Raw genomic sequence first — 15,273 nt, 5'->3', positions numbered from 1 at the left:
TTAAGTTGTATTTCTTGGGGAGTACAAAACAATATGTGTGAATTGAAACTAAAATAACAGAAAGTAAAAAGTGAATGGTTCAGTCATGGTGGATAAAATCATGAGGGCAGCTGCTACATCATTTGGAAACACAAGTCCAGTGTCCTTGCACCATTGTAAAATGGAGTTAGGTTTCAGAACAGTTATATAGGTGTATCTGTGGCACACAAGGGCAACAATCAAGAGAGGTTCACTTCCTGGAAGTGGGTTTGGTCTTGGCATCTGCTCCTCTTGAATGTCTGGGTTGACGTCCAGTTTTCGGGGGGTTCCTCTGCTACAGAGGGTGGGGTGTCTGATGCATGTCCTCCTCCTGGCAGTGCCTCCATTCCACTAGCAGCCGCAGATGTTGAAGGGGCTGATGGCTCATTACTAGTGGCAGAGGCCTCATGTTGTGTGGCAGACCTACACAGGGTAATGTTGATGTCCCTCAGTACCCCAGCGATTGACATCAGGGTGGCATTTTGTGCCTGCGACTGCTGCATGGCTTCCTGGTGGTTGTCCCTCTGCAGCTGTTGGATTTCCCCCATCATGGTGAGTACTTGACTCATCATGCCTTGGGAATTTTGGATGGTTTCGTAGTCAGTATTGTCCCTTTGAGCTCCCATCCTCTGGCCCACACCATTCCTTCCAAGCACCTTACTCCCACGTGCCTGTGCCCTGGCACAATGTGCCCACTCTCAGTGGTGGCAGGTCCATCATTGTCAGGGGTGACAAGAGGAGACTCAGGTACCTGTACTGAGGGGTACACAATGGAAGAAACAGTCCTTGAGACACAGGTATGGGGATGAATGGTTGCCTGTGATGTAGATGCAACACGGCTAGGAGGAGTCAATGTGGGCAGGGTGAGGATGACAGTTGTTGACTGACCAGGTGTTTCTGATGGGTCAGCTTTGTCGTCAGTGTCCAAACATCCAGGGGTGCTGTCCTCACTGTGGCATTCACCCAGAGGGGTTGTGGCAGTCTCTGGTATCCTCTCCATGGTGACAGTGACAAGGTTGCCTGTGGGAGAAGTGGAATACACAGTTGCTGTAAGTGATACAACAAGTTATGTTTACGTTTGAGTAATAGTGATGTTGTGTGAACTGAACCCACTGCCTTACCACCCAGTTAGAACAAAAGGAAACTCAGGTATTTCAATACCAAAACTATGCTCAAGATGGTAAACTATGTTGGTAGTTATATGACCGCTGATACCCTCTTATGTTGTCTAATGACATGAGTGATTACCTTTTTTGCCTAGTGGAGTGTATGGCATGATACATGGCACTAAAAGCTGAACGATGTACAATAGTGTCAGAGTAGGGACACAGTATAGGAGTATGCAATTGACACTGACCTCTATCTGGTTGTACTGCATATGCATCCACTTTGGCATCTAGATTTCCACCCCAGGTGAGTAAATTTCAATCTTTGGAATCTTCTTTCTAAGGGCAGTTTGACTGGGCACTCAGCTGTAGCTGTGTTTTGTTTGTAATGGTATTGGGAGTGGGCCACTGCATTGCTGCCATTGCCATAAACAGTTTCACAGTGGAACATTCATGATGGGTTGCCTTGGTTGTTAGTTTCACATGCAGGGCATCTCAATTTTGGTGCACTGTTCTGTTTTCCCTTATGGTAGAATATTGCCTTCTGCGAGCTGTAGTGCTATCAGTCCCCAGGACTTAACATGCCATTCCCAAGGGCTGTGGACCCAGGTGAGTTTAATGGACATGTGGCATGCCAGAGATGGGTATTTGTACATTTGGCACAGAGGGGTGGTGGGTGGTTGGTAATTGAGGTGGGGAAAGGTGGTGAGGGAACATGCAAGACAAAACATTTGGGTGACATGAATGTTGGAGAGACTTACTCGACAAACACTTTCCCTGGTATTCCTGTCAGGCCTTCAGGATGCAGGATGTCCAAGACCTTCTCCTCCCAAGATGTGAAAGTAGGGTGAGGAGGTGGGGGTCCACTGCCGGTTTTGAGTATCACCAGCTGGTGCCCAGATGCCATGGAATGCATCTTCCCCCTGAGGTCATTCCACCTCTTCCTGATGTCACCCCTTGTGCATGGATGGCTGCCTGTCGAATATTCTTTGCCACAACTCCGCTTTCCTGGGTATTGATGTTTTCTGTACTTTTGCTCCGAAAAGGTGGGTCTCTACTCTGACAATTTCGCCACCATCACCCTCAACTCATCATCTGTGAAACAAGGGTGTTTTGTGGGGATATGTTAGTGGTGGTAAAGACGGTGAGGTAGTGTAAAAAGAAGAAAGATGGAATGAAATGTTAGTGGTGAGGTGTAGGTGCTATGATGTGAGTGGGTGACCGTTGTTGTGTATTGTGTGTGATAGTAACTTGTGTGTTGTGTATTTTGTGCAGGTGTGGGATGTATTCATCGTGAAATGCCAAAAGTGTTTTTTTTGCTAAATCTGGGATAGTTATTTCTCTCTGTGGCTCTGAGTGGCATTCTGTTTGCAAAGGATTGTGGGTTGTGCAGGAGTGTGTTATATATTGTAGTGTGTAGGTGTGTTGAGTGTTTGAATGTGTGCCAGGTGTGGGGTATTCAAACTATCCAATGTGGTGTGGTGTTCTGTGTAATGAGACTGCTGCGGTTCGCTCTGCTAATGGTTTTCAGCCATGGTAGAGCCGCTGTTGTGATTTGTGGACAATAATCTGATGGGAAGATTTTTGTCAGGCTGGCGGTGCTGGTGGTGGGACTGCTGCTTTTCCACCCTCAAGTGCCCTGGGTGGGTTCGGATTTTTGACTGTTTTTTGGCGGGGTGCACAGTGTGACTCAATACAGTGGTTGGATTTCTGCCAACATGGCAGTCTTTTGGTGGCTGCCACTGTGGCGGTCTTTACAAAAGACCGCCAAACTCATAATGACCCTCAAAGTCCTCTCCCATCGGGCGGGAGGTTTAAAATGCGTCTATCGGCTGGGAACAGTCTTGCATTCTTGTCTGCACTGATGCGAGATGGAGATATTGCTCCTTCCCGGAGAGAGCAGCATAATTAGGTGCTCTTTCAAGGCTGGAGCAATGACGGCTCTCACCTTAAACGGGGAGTCATCTGTGGCTGCAGGGCTCTGGGGTTCCCCCCACAGTGGGTGCATGTTGGTTGCCCTGGATGGGTGGGGGATGGAGTGCCAGGTCCATAATAGGCTCAGGGAGGGGACCGTACGGCCCTCTTACCCTTTTAATATATACATATGGCCCTGAGACCTGGAATCCCCTGGGTCTAACAAGGCTAAGGGATGGGGCTGCATCCCCTTTCTCCTTTTAATATGCATACAGCTTTGGAGGATGGGGTCCTCAGGGCCAAATGAGGCTCTGGGAGGGGGCTCACGCGGCCCCCCTCCCCTTTAAAATAAATACGTCCTGGGGATGGGGTCCCAAAGGCCTAATGAGGCCCCAGGAGGGGGCCACATGACCCTCTCCCCTTTGAAAAAAAATAGGCTGCCCGTGTAATGGGATCCCTGAGGCCTGAGAAGGCTCGGCAGAGGGGGGCTGCACAGCCCTCTTCCGTTTAGGCCTGGGGGATGGGGCCAAACACAGCATCGCTCAGGAAGAGAGGGTCACACACACCTTCCCCTTAGGCACGGTCCCGGGGAATGAGGTTCTTAGGGCCTACAAATACTTAGGGAGGGGAGCAGTCCAGTCAACCTCCCTTTTATTTAAATCTTGACTCCAGGGATGGGGTCCCCATGGTCAATTACGTTCAGGGAGAGGGACTATGCGTCCCATCCCATTATTAATTACTTGCCACGGGGATGTGGTCCCTGGGGCCTTTTAAGAGTCACGGAGGGAGTCCACATGTCCCCTTCCCTTTTTCATTGAATTTGGGCCCAGGGATGAAGCCCTCTGGGCCCAAGATGGCTCGGGAGGAGAAGGCTGCTTTCCCCTTTTTAATTGTGTTTCGCCCCAGGGAATGGATTCCCTGGGGCCTGATAAGGTTTAGGGAGGGAGGCTATGCAGCAAAACAAAGGAAGGCCCCAGAGGATGTAGTTCCTTGGGCCTATGAAGGCAGGGAAAAGGTGCCAAATGGCCCTCCTTCCCTTTTTTATTATATTTGGCCATGTAGATGGGGGTCCTTAGGACCTAATAAGGCTTGGGAGGGGGCTGCATGCCCCCCTCTTCTTAGAGTTTGGTCCCAGGGGACCGCACAGCCCCCTTACCATTTTTATCGCATGTGGCCATGGAGAATGTGGTCCTCAGGCCTATTAGGGGTTGGGGAGGGAAGCTGCACATCCTCCTGCCCCAACAAATTATATTTGGCCCCAGGATATTGGGTCCCGGGGCCTTTTTATGGCTTGAGGAGGGAGACAACATGGCCCTACCTCCCTTTTTATTGGAATTGGCCCCCGGGGATGTGATACTTAAAGCCATTTAGGAGATGTAGAGGGGATAGCATGTCCCCCATCCATTAATATTGGATTGGGACCCTGAGGCCAGATGCTAGCCCTATGCTGTGCACACTAAAGGGTGTGTGCGGTGAGCGGTTGGCAGACTGCTGAAGGGGTTTGACCACAGAGCCTGGTGGCAGGCCAAGCTCTTTGGCCAAGACCCCACAGCCAAAGGCTGTGTGCAGCGCAGGGTCTGCTGCCTGCGGCAAGTCAGAAGCAGGGCCTTGCTGCAAGACTAACCCCACATCATGCAAAGCTGTGCGGGCATGGGATTGGCTGCCTCTGGGTAGCTGCCTGTGGGGAGCTGGATGCAGGGCTGGCTGCAAGCTAGTATGGCATTAAAGGCCTGTAAGTAAGCACAAAATAACTCAGAATAATATGAAGCCATCATTAATGCCATCACAGATAGAACTCCCTTAGGTGTAGAAAGCATGTGATATGTGCAACACTCACCCTATTCCATACACTTCATTGGTAGCCTAGTTCACATTGACAATCAACCACATATATATGGGGGAAAACATTATTGGACATGGTGCTCAATATGTATACAACTGCTCTGACAACGCCAAGTTCCCCAAGATACTCAAAGTCTGTTCCAAAATTAATTCCCTACTACAAGCAGCTTTAATCTGTATCAAACCCCTCACAGTCAATGAACCAACTGTGAGAAAGGAAGTGGACAGGAGAAGAAACGTGGGAACTGTAAACACTGTTTATCCCATGCAAAGAGTTTACTCTGTACCACATGGTTTGCAGACAATGAATCTCTCATGAGACGTACACCACAGTTTAAAAGGTATCTACTATGAACAGTGTGCACTTGTCCAAACTTGTCCAAAGAGATGCTATTTATTTAAAAATACCAAAGGTAAAAAATGCTAAAGGTCATACTACCTGCAGTCTTCATTGAGTGGTGAAAACTTTACAGACAGCCCATCTTTTGACGCAAGAGTTTCACATGTACATAGGTTAGTACCTGGTGCACACAGTCTTCTATGTTGTGTAGAAATTGTCACGCTGAGATGATTCTGTTTAATAAGGCTGTTTACAGTACTTACTAACTACTATGTAGAATCTTTGCCCTGTTGGAAACTTTTTCTGCAGAACCAAAATACATGGAACATACTGGACACACGTAATCACCTATTATCTTCACACAAAGTTACTCTTGTATACAGAGATTTATAATGTGTTCAATACCTCTACACACTTACGATGCATTAGGAACACATGTGTTTTGTAAACTCTTACTCCCATTAGCTAGACACAGGCTGTACAAAATTAGGTAGAAAAGTAATACAATAATTACCCAACTCTATGTAAGCTATAAAACAAACACATTCATTGGATGATGCCATCAGTGACGTCATTTGAGAGTTCATCAGTGATGTCATAAATGACATAAAAGAACATGTGATGTAATGTATGCATTCAAAAGCAGTGCATGACGGGGAGTTAGCTTTTCTAACTATAACTAGTGAATTCCTGCTTTGTTTGCGTTCAAAATGTTAATGTTGTCACTGACTAAGTCACCCAACTATAACATTACTTCAAACTTAGTTTTTTAAATTAAAAACAAAAGTATATATATATATATATATATAGATATATATATATATCTATATATATATATATATATCTATATATATATATATATATATATATATATATATATTCCCAATATACCAGAATTCCAACATTCTAAATGCTCACTCAGGTGGTACGGTTGTAAGGAATTTATTATGCGTTTCGGCCGACTGCGCAGACTTGTGATCGAGGTGGCGCAGTCGGCAGAAACGTGTAATAAAATCCTTAAACTGTACCACCTGAGGGAGCGTTTTTAATGTTGGAATTCTGGAATACTGGAATATTGGAATAGTATATACCGGTTAGCTGTGCCGGTCAATGCTCCACCCCCCATAGGTATTGTGCCTCGTTGCGAGCAACTTGGTGTTTGAATATATATATATATATATACATATATATATATATATATATTTATTTATATATATATATATACATATATATATATATATATATATATATATATATATATATATATATATATATATATATATATATAATTGCCATCAACCACAGATTCAGGGTCCCATCCGCCAGACATCTGGGTGCTCTGTTGCGGGTGCAGATTCCCCCTCAACATTCCATACTTTGCAAACCAAAGACGAGACAGGCACTCCAGACGGCTCTGTCATTAAATTATTTTTACTGCAGCAAAATGGCAACCAACTTGTTTCGGCTCGTCTGAGCCTCTCTCAAGGTAACAAGCCTCATCACCCACAAAGAATAAATACAACAAAATATAGACATGGAAGAAATCTCTCCAAAGCATGCAAGTAGCGCCATAGCTATACATGAGGAAATCATCTCACCCCCCAATCTAATAATCCCACAAAAAACGTGTAAACATCATCAATAAGAATAATCACAAACCAAAAATAATGATCCACAAAAGGACAAAAACAAATATATGCAACATAAATAAACAATGCCAGCTGTTGCATATACATCGACAAAATAGTCAGATTTTACAATTCATGCAGAATGATAGTACCATAATATTTAAAACAAAAAATACAGGATGATGCATGGCATGCACAAATATATGTATCCCAGGGGCAAGGCATATTTACACTGGAAAGAGGGAGCTCCTTTCCAGGTTACCACATGAAACCTAAAAACATACATACATTCTCATCCTTTTATTACATTTATAATACATTCAATATTTCCATTTAAAAGACATACTCGGTGCCAGAGCTATTGGGGTTGTCAATGCTAGCTTTCTAAATGTGTCTGAAGAAGAATCTCCTTGAACCCTCGTAGAAATAGCTTAGCTCATTTGCTTCACTCACTTGCTACAAATCAAGGCAAGTATTACTCTCTGCCACTTCCAAATATCATGTGAGCACTCTAGATGGTATCTAAAGCAGACATTTGTCTGCGTTGTGCTGTTATATTAATTATGCAAGTAGTACGGAACAACAGCAATGTCAATTAATGTGAAGTCATCTGGGTTAAGGTCATGTGGCATCACTTTCTGGGATCAGTCGGGATTATAGGTCATCTGATGGCACTTCCTGTGACATTATTAAGGTCAAACAGTGTGTGATGTCTCTTCAGTTACCAGTTACTCCTGATTATTTGGCGAATCAACATACATGGAAAATGATACCCATCTAGTGGTGTGAACCAGCTGGGATCAATCCTGGCTTCCCCACTTGACTACATGTGATCCTAGGCAAATATTTTATTTCACCAAGCCTGTTTTTTTTCATTATGTTATAAGAAAGCACCTTCAAAAACAGGATGTGTACTGCACAAAAACCTCTTGTATTTGATATAATAGACTATAATGTTGCTCCAGCTAAATTAAGAAGCCGGGCAAAGTATAGGGTACACATGACAACTGACTTGCCTCTTAGGGCCAGATGTAGCAAGATATGCTTTTGCGACTCGGAAATTGCGAGTCTATGCGACTCGCAATTTCCGAGTCGCAAAAGCATATGCAGAACGGTGTCTCAGACACCTTCTGCGTATCGCAAGGGGGTGGCAAAGACCCACCTCATTAATATTAATGAGGTGGGTCGCAATTTGCGACACCCTTGCGATTCCCTGCACTCACAGGGATGGTGGCCTGCTGGAGACAGCAGACCTCCATGTCTGTGACAGCTTTTTTAATAAAGCAGATTTTTCCTTAAAGGAAAACGAGTTGCAATACAAAATAAAAAATTAAACCATTTGGTTTCGTTTTTTCAGAGTAGGCAGTGGTCCATTGGACCAATGCCTGCTCTGAAAAAATATTTTTGGCGACATTCACAAAGGGGAAGGGGTCCCATGGGGACCCTTTCCCTTTTGTGAATGAGTTAGCACCCACTTGACATGGGTGCTAACTGCGAATTGCTTTGCGACCGCGTTCGCGGTCCCAAAGCAATTCTGCATCGCGGTGCGAATCGCAAATAGGAAGGGAACACCCCTTCCTATTTGCGAGTCGCATTCCCATTTTGCGAGTCGGTACCGACTCGCAAAATGGGATTGTGCATCGCGATGCGCATTTTGCATGGCACAAACTGCGAACTTCGCAGTTTGCGCCATGCAAAACGCTTTCTACATCTGGCCCTTAGTTCACTAATGCCATTGTCATCAGGGCATTGGGGGCAGCAATGCTTCTAAGTTCATGTTTAAAACATTAAATAAATACATCACCAGGCAGTGATATAATCTAAGGGGAAACGCTTGCGTCTATTAAACAAGTACATTTTAAAAAGTTTTGAAGAGCCTTTAACATATTTTTCAATGATATTTGTTGTATGATTTTCCTGCCAAATATTTTCATGATGCGGCTCGTGCATGGGCTCTTGGCTGTGACTCGGCTCTTCCTGTTCCTTTGCTGGCTCGCACACCTCTACGTGCATGTTCTCTAGAGGAGAAAGAAGGTGTCTGATGTCTGTGCGGAGTGGGTGGGCAGAAAGCCATTGACACAAAACACATAAAAAGCACCCCACTTATGTCAACTCCTGGATAGCGCTCTGCTAATCTCGTTGCCTTTTCAGGTCCTGAAAGGAGGCAATTATGAGTAGCTCTGAGGGCTGACTTCCTGAGCACACACAAAAGATGGGCACCGGGCAACCACTGTGGCCTGTAATGACATGAGTAATTACCATGCTTTGTTTTTAAATTACCAACAAAACAAGGAAAGGGAAGGAAATATTTTCAGCCATCACTGCGAGGTTGGAGTACAGCATTTAAAGAGACCGAGGTCCACTCACTGCTGGGTGCGATACAGCACGGTCTATGATAGTGAGACTGAGTGGCCTGGAGAAGCTGAGGAGAACTGACAGACGGACAATTAGTAATGATTCATCCACAGAGTGCTGGGACTTAGATTGGGAAAGCTTAGCAAAAAAGCTGTTTCTTAGAGAAGAGCGTATCCTTGACCTCAGAAGGCCTTGTTCACCAAAGCACTTTGAAAGTTATGCTCAATACTGACATCTTTCCATACGTCAATTTATGTGGCCAAATGAACTGGGAACCAGTTACCTTTTGATACCTAGGGATTAATATCTACCCTTCCCCAATTCATCTGCACAATGGAAATCTGGGCAGAGCAACAGGGTCCATCTGAGCCCGGTTTGCTTTTTGGTCTTCTCTTCCACTTTCAGTAAAGGGCCACATGGCACTAGTGACGATGGTGTACTCCCCAGATTATTGTCTTATTTTGCAAACCTTCCCCGCTCATCCTTCATTCCTTCTACAGACATGCCCTACATCTGATTTGGTCGCTAGGCGCCATCGGGTAGCTTTTTCCACTCTAAAACTACCTATGACTGGGGTGGATTAGTCCTTCCGGATTTAGAACGCTATTATTTAGCTGCACAGTCTAACAGGGGGCTCATTGGCTCTCTGGCTGCCCCCTGCATGAGTTGGGGTTTATCCATAAAGACTTTAAAGAGGGCTTACTGCACTACGTATTGTTTCCTACTGACCATTCTACCAAACTCCATCCGCGGTTATCCTGCAGAGATTTCTCCTTGTTTGCTAGAACCCATACTACTCACTAACATGAAGACACCCTACACTCCTGCACTACCTTTGCTAGGCCTTCCTACTCACACAGGACGGCTGCCTCATGGCAGCTCCGTCAGTGGCATGCTGGAGGTGCCTTAAAACTGGGGGATTTGTTTGTGGATGGCGAGTTACTAAATTTCCAAACTCTTGTGGCATACTACAATCTTCACCTGTGTCAAATCCTTACTTACAAACACCTTAAACAATCATTAAATGCTCTATTTCATGCACGCCACCTTCCACTAACCCCACAGGAGGTGCGCCAGAAGCTTTACACCATATGGGCTGGTGGCAAACTGATAAGATGAGTGTACAGTCCTTTCCTCATACATGGAGACCACTGTTAGCGCATCAGACCTTATTAAGTGAACTTACAAGGAGATGTGTATAGGCCGAAGGACTTTTTGACTGCGCTTCGAGTAGTTCCCACCATGTAACCTTGTACCAATACAAATCAATAGCAACAACAATCAATGACATCAATAATCGATAGGAGTCAGTAATTTCCACACAGCACCCCCCCGCACACATACACTCACTCACTCACCCCCTCTACACTCTCACATGCACATCCCCATGCACGCACACAACGCCCCCCCATCCCCTTCCCTAACGGACGATCAACTTACCTTGTCTGTTGATCCTCCGGGAGGGGACGGGATCCATGGGGGCAGCTCTGCCAGCAGCACACCGTCAACAGAACACCGCCACACCGAATCATGGGACGTGATTCAGTGGGCGGTATTCTGTTGACGTGGCGGTGGAGGTTTAGCAACCTCCATGTTCCTGCCGTCCGCCAGTATGGCTGCTGGCGGCTTTCCATACGAAAAAGGACGGCGGGGTGCCAGTGGTCATAATACGCGGTGCGGAAGACCGCCACCACTGGCGGTCTTCAGCACGGCGGTACCTCGGCGGTCTTGCGAAAAGACCGCTGAGGTCGTAATGACCCCCTTAGTCTCAAAATCAAATGATAAACATACAGAAACAATACTGGCTGACCAAAGCAACAAAAGAATCGCAATCTAATCAAAACTTGAGCCCCTACACATTCTAAGGTTACAATACAAATTAATAGCAAGAATAACTGCACAAATGAAATAACATACATTTAGATTTAGCAAAGAAAAAACATCAACTGTTATTACATGTAGCGAGTATCATCTGTGAGTTCCCTAACTAACCTCAGATTAGAATAGCATGTTTGGACTTCATCCAAAACAAATTAGTCAACACAAATTTTGAAAAACATCTAACTATGGCTCAATCAAAATCAGCAGTTGATACCTAGGAACAAAAGCAAATAGACATAACAATCAGTAACATTGTCTAATACCTGTCCTCAATATGGTTCAGCAAGCTGTGACAGTCTTCGTCAATAGGGCATCAGTTCAGTCAGCAAGACATCAGGAATCAGCATTAAAGTTCAGAAAAATAAAGTCTATTCATGCAGTTCAGAAAAAATAAAACTAATGGCATCTGCGGAAAACAGAAAAATTGTGTCCTCTTCTCAGTGCAGTCTGGCTAAGTTAGATTTCCTAAACTATTTCCCACGTCTTTATTGGTAAAAAAATCACATGTTTGCACTTAGTCCAATGAAAATAAAACCCCAAATCTAAAGTTTGTACTACACGGTTCACATGTCCGATGATTGGCTCCTCTTCTCCTGTTCACGTCATTCGGCTTGCCAGGTATCAATATTGTTGCAGATTATACTCCAGTCAATGCATCCATTGTCTTCTCCTGAGAAGGTAAGTCTTACACATACTTCCTTATACAATGTATCCCTAGCCAGTACATCATCTTCTAGCAAGCGGTTCTCATGAGAACGGATTTCTGCTACAAGCACTTGGTCAGCACAGTGGAAAATCACAATTTAATTTTGTAAACAGCCATTTTATAAGTCGCCTAAGAAATGCAGCTTGACATGAGGCCGTGTAACTAGGAACAAGACCTTGCTAAGTTGAGGACTACAATTAATAAAGCTAATACGTAAATAATACATAACTCTTAATTTGACATATTACTACATAATTAAAACATAAGCTCAACTTCAAATGTGTGCATTATTTTTCTCTTAGTTAATTAATCTTCTATGCAAATTCAACACTCAGAATACATGAATATTCATTAGTAAAATTCAGCATTAACAATCCCTCCTCTGACGACTAAATGTGTCATCACACTAAATCGTCCCACACAAATTTTCTGCTTCAGCAAAAATTCTGTCATTTCAATCTCTTCAAATCTTCCTTCCCTCTTCAAATTTTCCCTAAACAAATTTTCCCTTTTCATTTCTCCCCTCTTCTGATAATTTTTCATTTTCTTCAATTTAATCTTCCTACATAATTTACATATTTCACATGCTCCAATTATACAAACTACAATAACCAATATACCAATATACCTTGTATTATTTTCAATAGTATCCCTCTCCCAATGTTGCTGAGCCAATTTCCCACTGAAACAAATCCTTTGCCAAGTTTCTCCCAAATACTTGGTTCCTTCAACTCTTTTAAATCAGCACTTTCATTAGTCATATTAGTAAGTAAGCTGTTAAATTCCCTACTATTGTCAGGAATGTACAAACAGCAATGCCTCGAATTAAGCATTTTGCAGACTCTGCCATCTTTTCCTAAAAGAATGTCTAACACAAGGAGGTTCTGAAGAGCCATAGATCATTCTGAAGCCAATTCTGTATCTATTAGAATAATAGCTCCTGAAAAATTTGTCAACATGTTATCCACAATAGTAGACAACCTTCGAATCTTGCTAGAATTCAGAACAACTCCTACTGAAGTAATGATTGCTCCAAATATATCTCCCCCTATACCAGAAGGAGACTCTCTCTTTTCTTTATTGTAATGTAATTCAGTCATTTTTGGAAATCTTTGTAAGTCATCAAGTTAGAATATCTTTGGGAAAGCTATCCCCAAATAACTTTTGCGTCAAAAAGCAGCACAAATGCGGCGCTAAAAAAGTATAAATATGGGCCTAAGTGTCAGTGCTAGATTTAGGTCTATACACACAGAGCTTTCCTATGTGTTGCGCATCTAAAGCAAATTTTCCTTGTGTTCTTATTTCACTAAAAGCATGATCATTTCTAAAAGTCCTTTTCTAACTTTTCCTTCAATGCCTTTCTCCTGTCATCTGTTTGATCTAAGAAGCTCTTTTCTAATGGAGTAAACAAGCATGTTAGATTATTCTTGTGAGCATGTGTGTCACAGGCTACTCCTCGTTTATGACTCAGGCCAACTGGAACTGCAGAGTAGTCTCGATCCTTGTAGGTCGTGCCCTCCAGAAGGAGTCCCAGAGGAAAAAACCCCAAAAGGAAAAACCTTTATGGCTGGAACAAAAATAAGTACAAAAAGGTAAGTCTTCCAAACAAAGAAAACAAATAATGGAAGAAATTGGAACAGGTGAGGAAAACAGCTGGAGCGTGATCACTACCAAAGGACGTGTTGCAGCGCAAGGAGAACAGGAATCACACTCCTTACATACCCTAAAACAGAAAATTACAGACAGGAAGAAAAAAGATGCAATGTTGGATTGGGAAACGACCATACGAGAATATAGAGGAAGGCGCCATTTTGGAAAAGGGCCCTAATGCATGTAGGGAAAAAGGGTAGAAGCAAGGCATGCTGGAATAAAGAAGAACATGGCTTCTAAGTGTAAAAAAGGAAAGAAAGAAGAAAAGGAGAAATAAGAGAAAAGAAGAGAAAAGAAGAAAAGAAGAAATGAACAGGCTTCTCCAGGTAAGTGAAGGGTCGGGGGTGCCTACTTCTAATTTAGAGGGTGCAAAATACAAAATAAAAATGGGCGCATCACGCTCGGCAGGTGAGAACGTGAACCGCGACTCCAGCCGCGCCCGAGCCGATCGCTCTGCTGTATGCTCTGCAATATGCTATACCAAAAGTTAATGTAGGCTCAAAGAAACCTCTCACTTATACTATCATTGTCCACAACATCATGGTGTGACAGTCTTCAGATGGTAACTTTAAGTTGAGCAAAAACATCGCACGCTCTAGTAAGGGCTACCAGTTCTGCTTCTTGTGCAGAATATACTCCTTGAAGCCAAGACGCTTCCAGTATACCAGAAATTGTGTACACAGCCTATCCTGCTCCCAGTGTTCCCGCATTGTCCCTTAGACAGGAACCATCTACAAAGATAAATTGGTCATTTCCTTCCAATCGGGTGTACCTAATGTCAGGTCTCGGTTTTGTACACAAATCAGTTACTTCAAAACAATCATGGCCAATGTCTTCCACCTTTTCAATTTCAACATTTTCATTTGGAAGTAAGGTTGCCAGGTTAAGCACTGTACATCTTTTCAATGACACATTAGGTGACCCTAAAATAGTCGTCTCATAATGAGTCAATCTGGCACCTGTCAGGTACTGGGTTTTGGTTTTTGTAAGTAGGATCTCAATGGAGTGAGGGACCATAATAATCAAAGGGTGTCCCTTCTCAATGCCTTCACACTGTGTGAGGCTCTGTCCAACTGCTGCAACTGCACACAGACAGCCTGGTAAAGCTGCTGCAACTGGGTCCAAAGTAGCTGAACAATATGCTACTGGGCGGTTTACACCTCTATGAACTTGCATGAAGACAGACAAAGAACATGCATCACCCTTATGACAAAACAACATGAAGGATTTGATGTAGTCAGGCATTCCTAAAGCTATAGCTTTACACAAACTCTCTCTCAAATCAGCAAACGCTTTCATGCAAGCCTGACCTAACACTAGTGGATCGGTGACTTCTTTGTGTGTCAGCTTCTGCAAGAGCTTTGAAATGACTGAAAAATTGGGAATCCATTGGCGACAGTAGCCTACCATCCATAAAAAACATCCTGACATCTCCCTGTGTGGCTGGGGCACTCATTTGCAATATGGCTGTGACCCATTCTCTGAATATTTTCCTTGTTCCCTTCTCAATCTGGTGACCCAAGTATTTCACCTCTTTCTGAAAGTATTGTAATCTAAGTGGTGACACTTTATGACCATTCTTTCCTAAATGGTTCAGCAAGGCAATTGTGCATTAATTGCACTCATCCTTCGTTTCGGATGCAATCAGCAAGTCATCAATGTACTGTATCAATGTTGATTGGAAAGGCAATTCCAATGACTCCAGATTCTTTTTCTGGATCTGATTGAATATGGAAGGTGACTCTGAAAACCCTTGAGGAATTCTACACGAACAATAAACTTGATCCAAAAATTTGAAACAAAAGAGAAATTGACTATCCTCATGAAGAGGCA

This window comes from Pleurodeles waltl, chromosome 3_2 (assembly GCF_031143425.1).
Source record: "Pleurodeles waltl isolate 20211129_DDA chromosome 3_2, aPleWal1.hap1.20221129, whole genome shotgun sequence".
Taxonomy (NCBI): Eukaryota; Metazoa; Chordata; class Amphibia; order Caudata; family Salamandridae; genus Pleurodeles; species Pleurodeles waltl.
Note: the sequence above shows the minus strand (reverse complement) of the source record.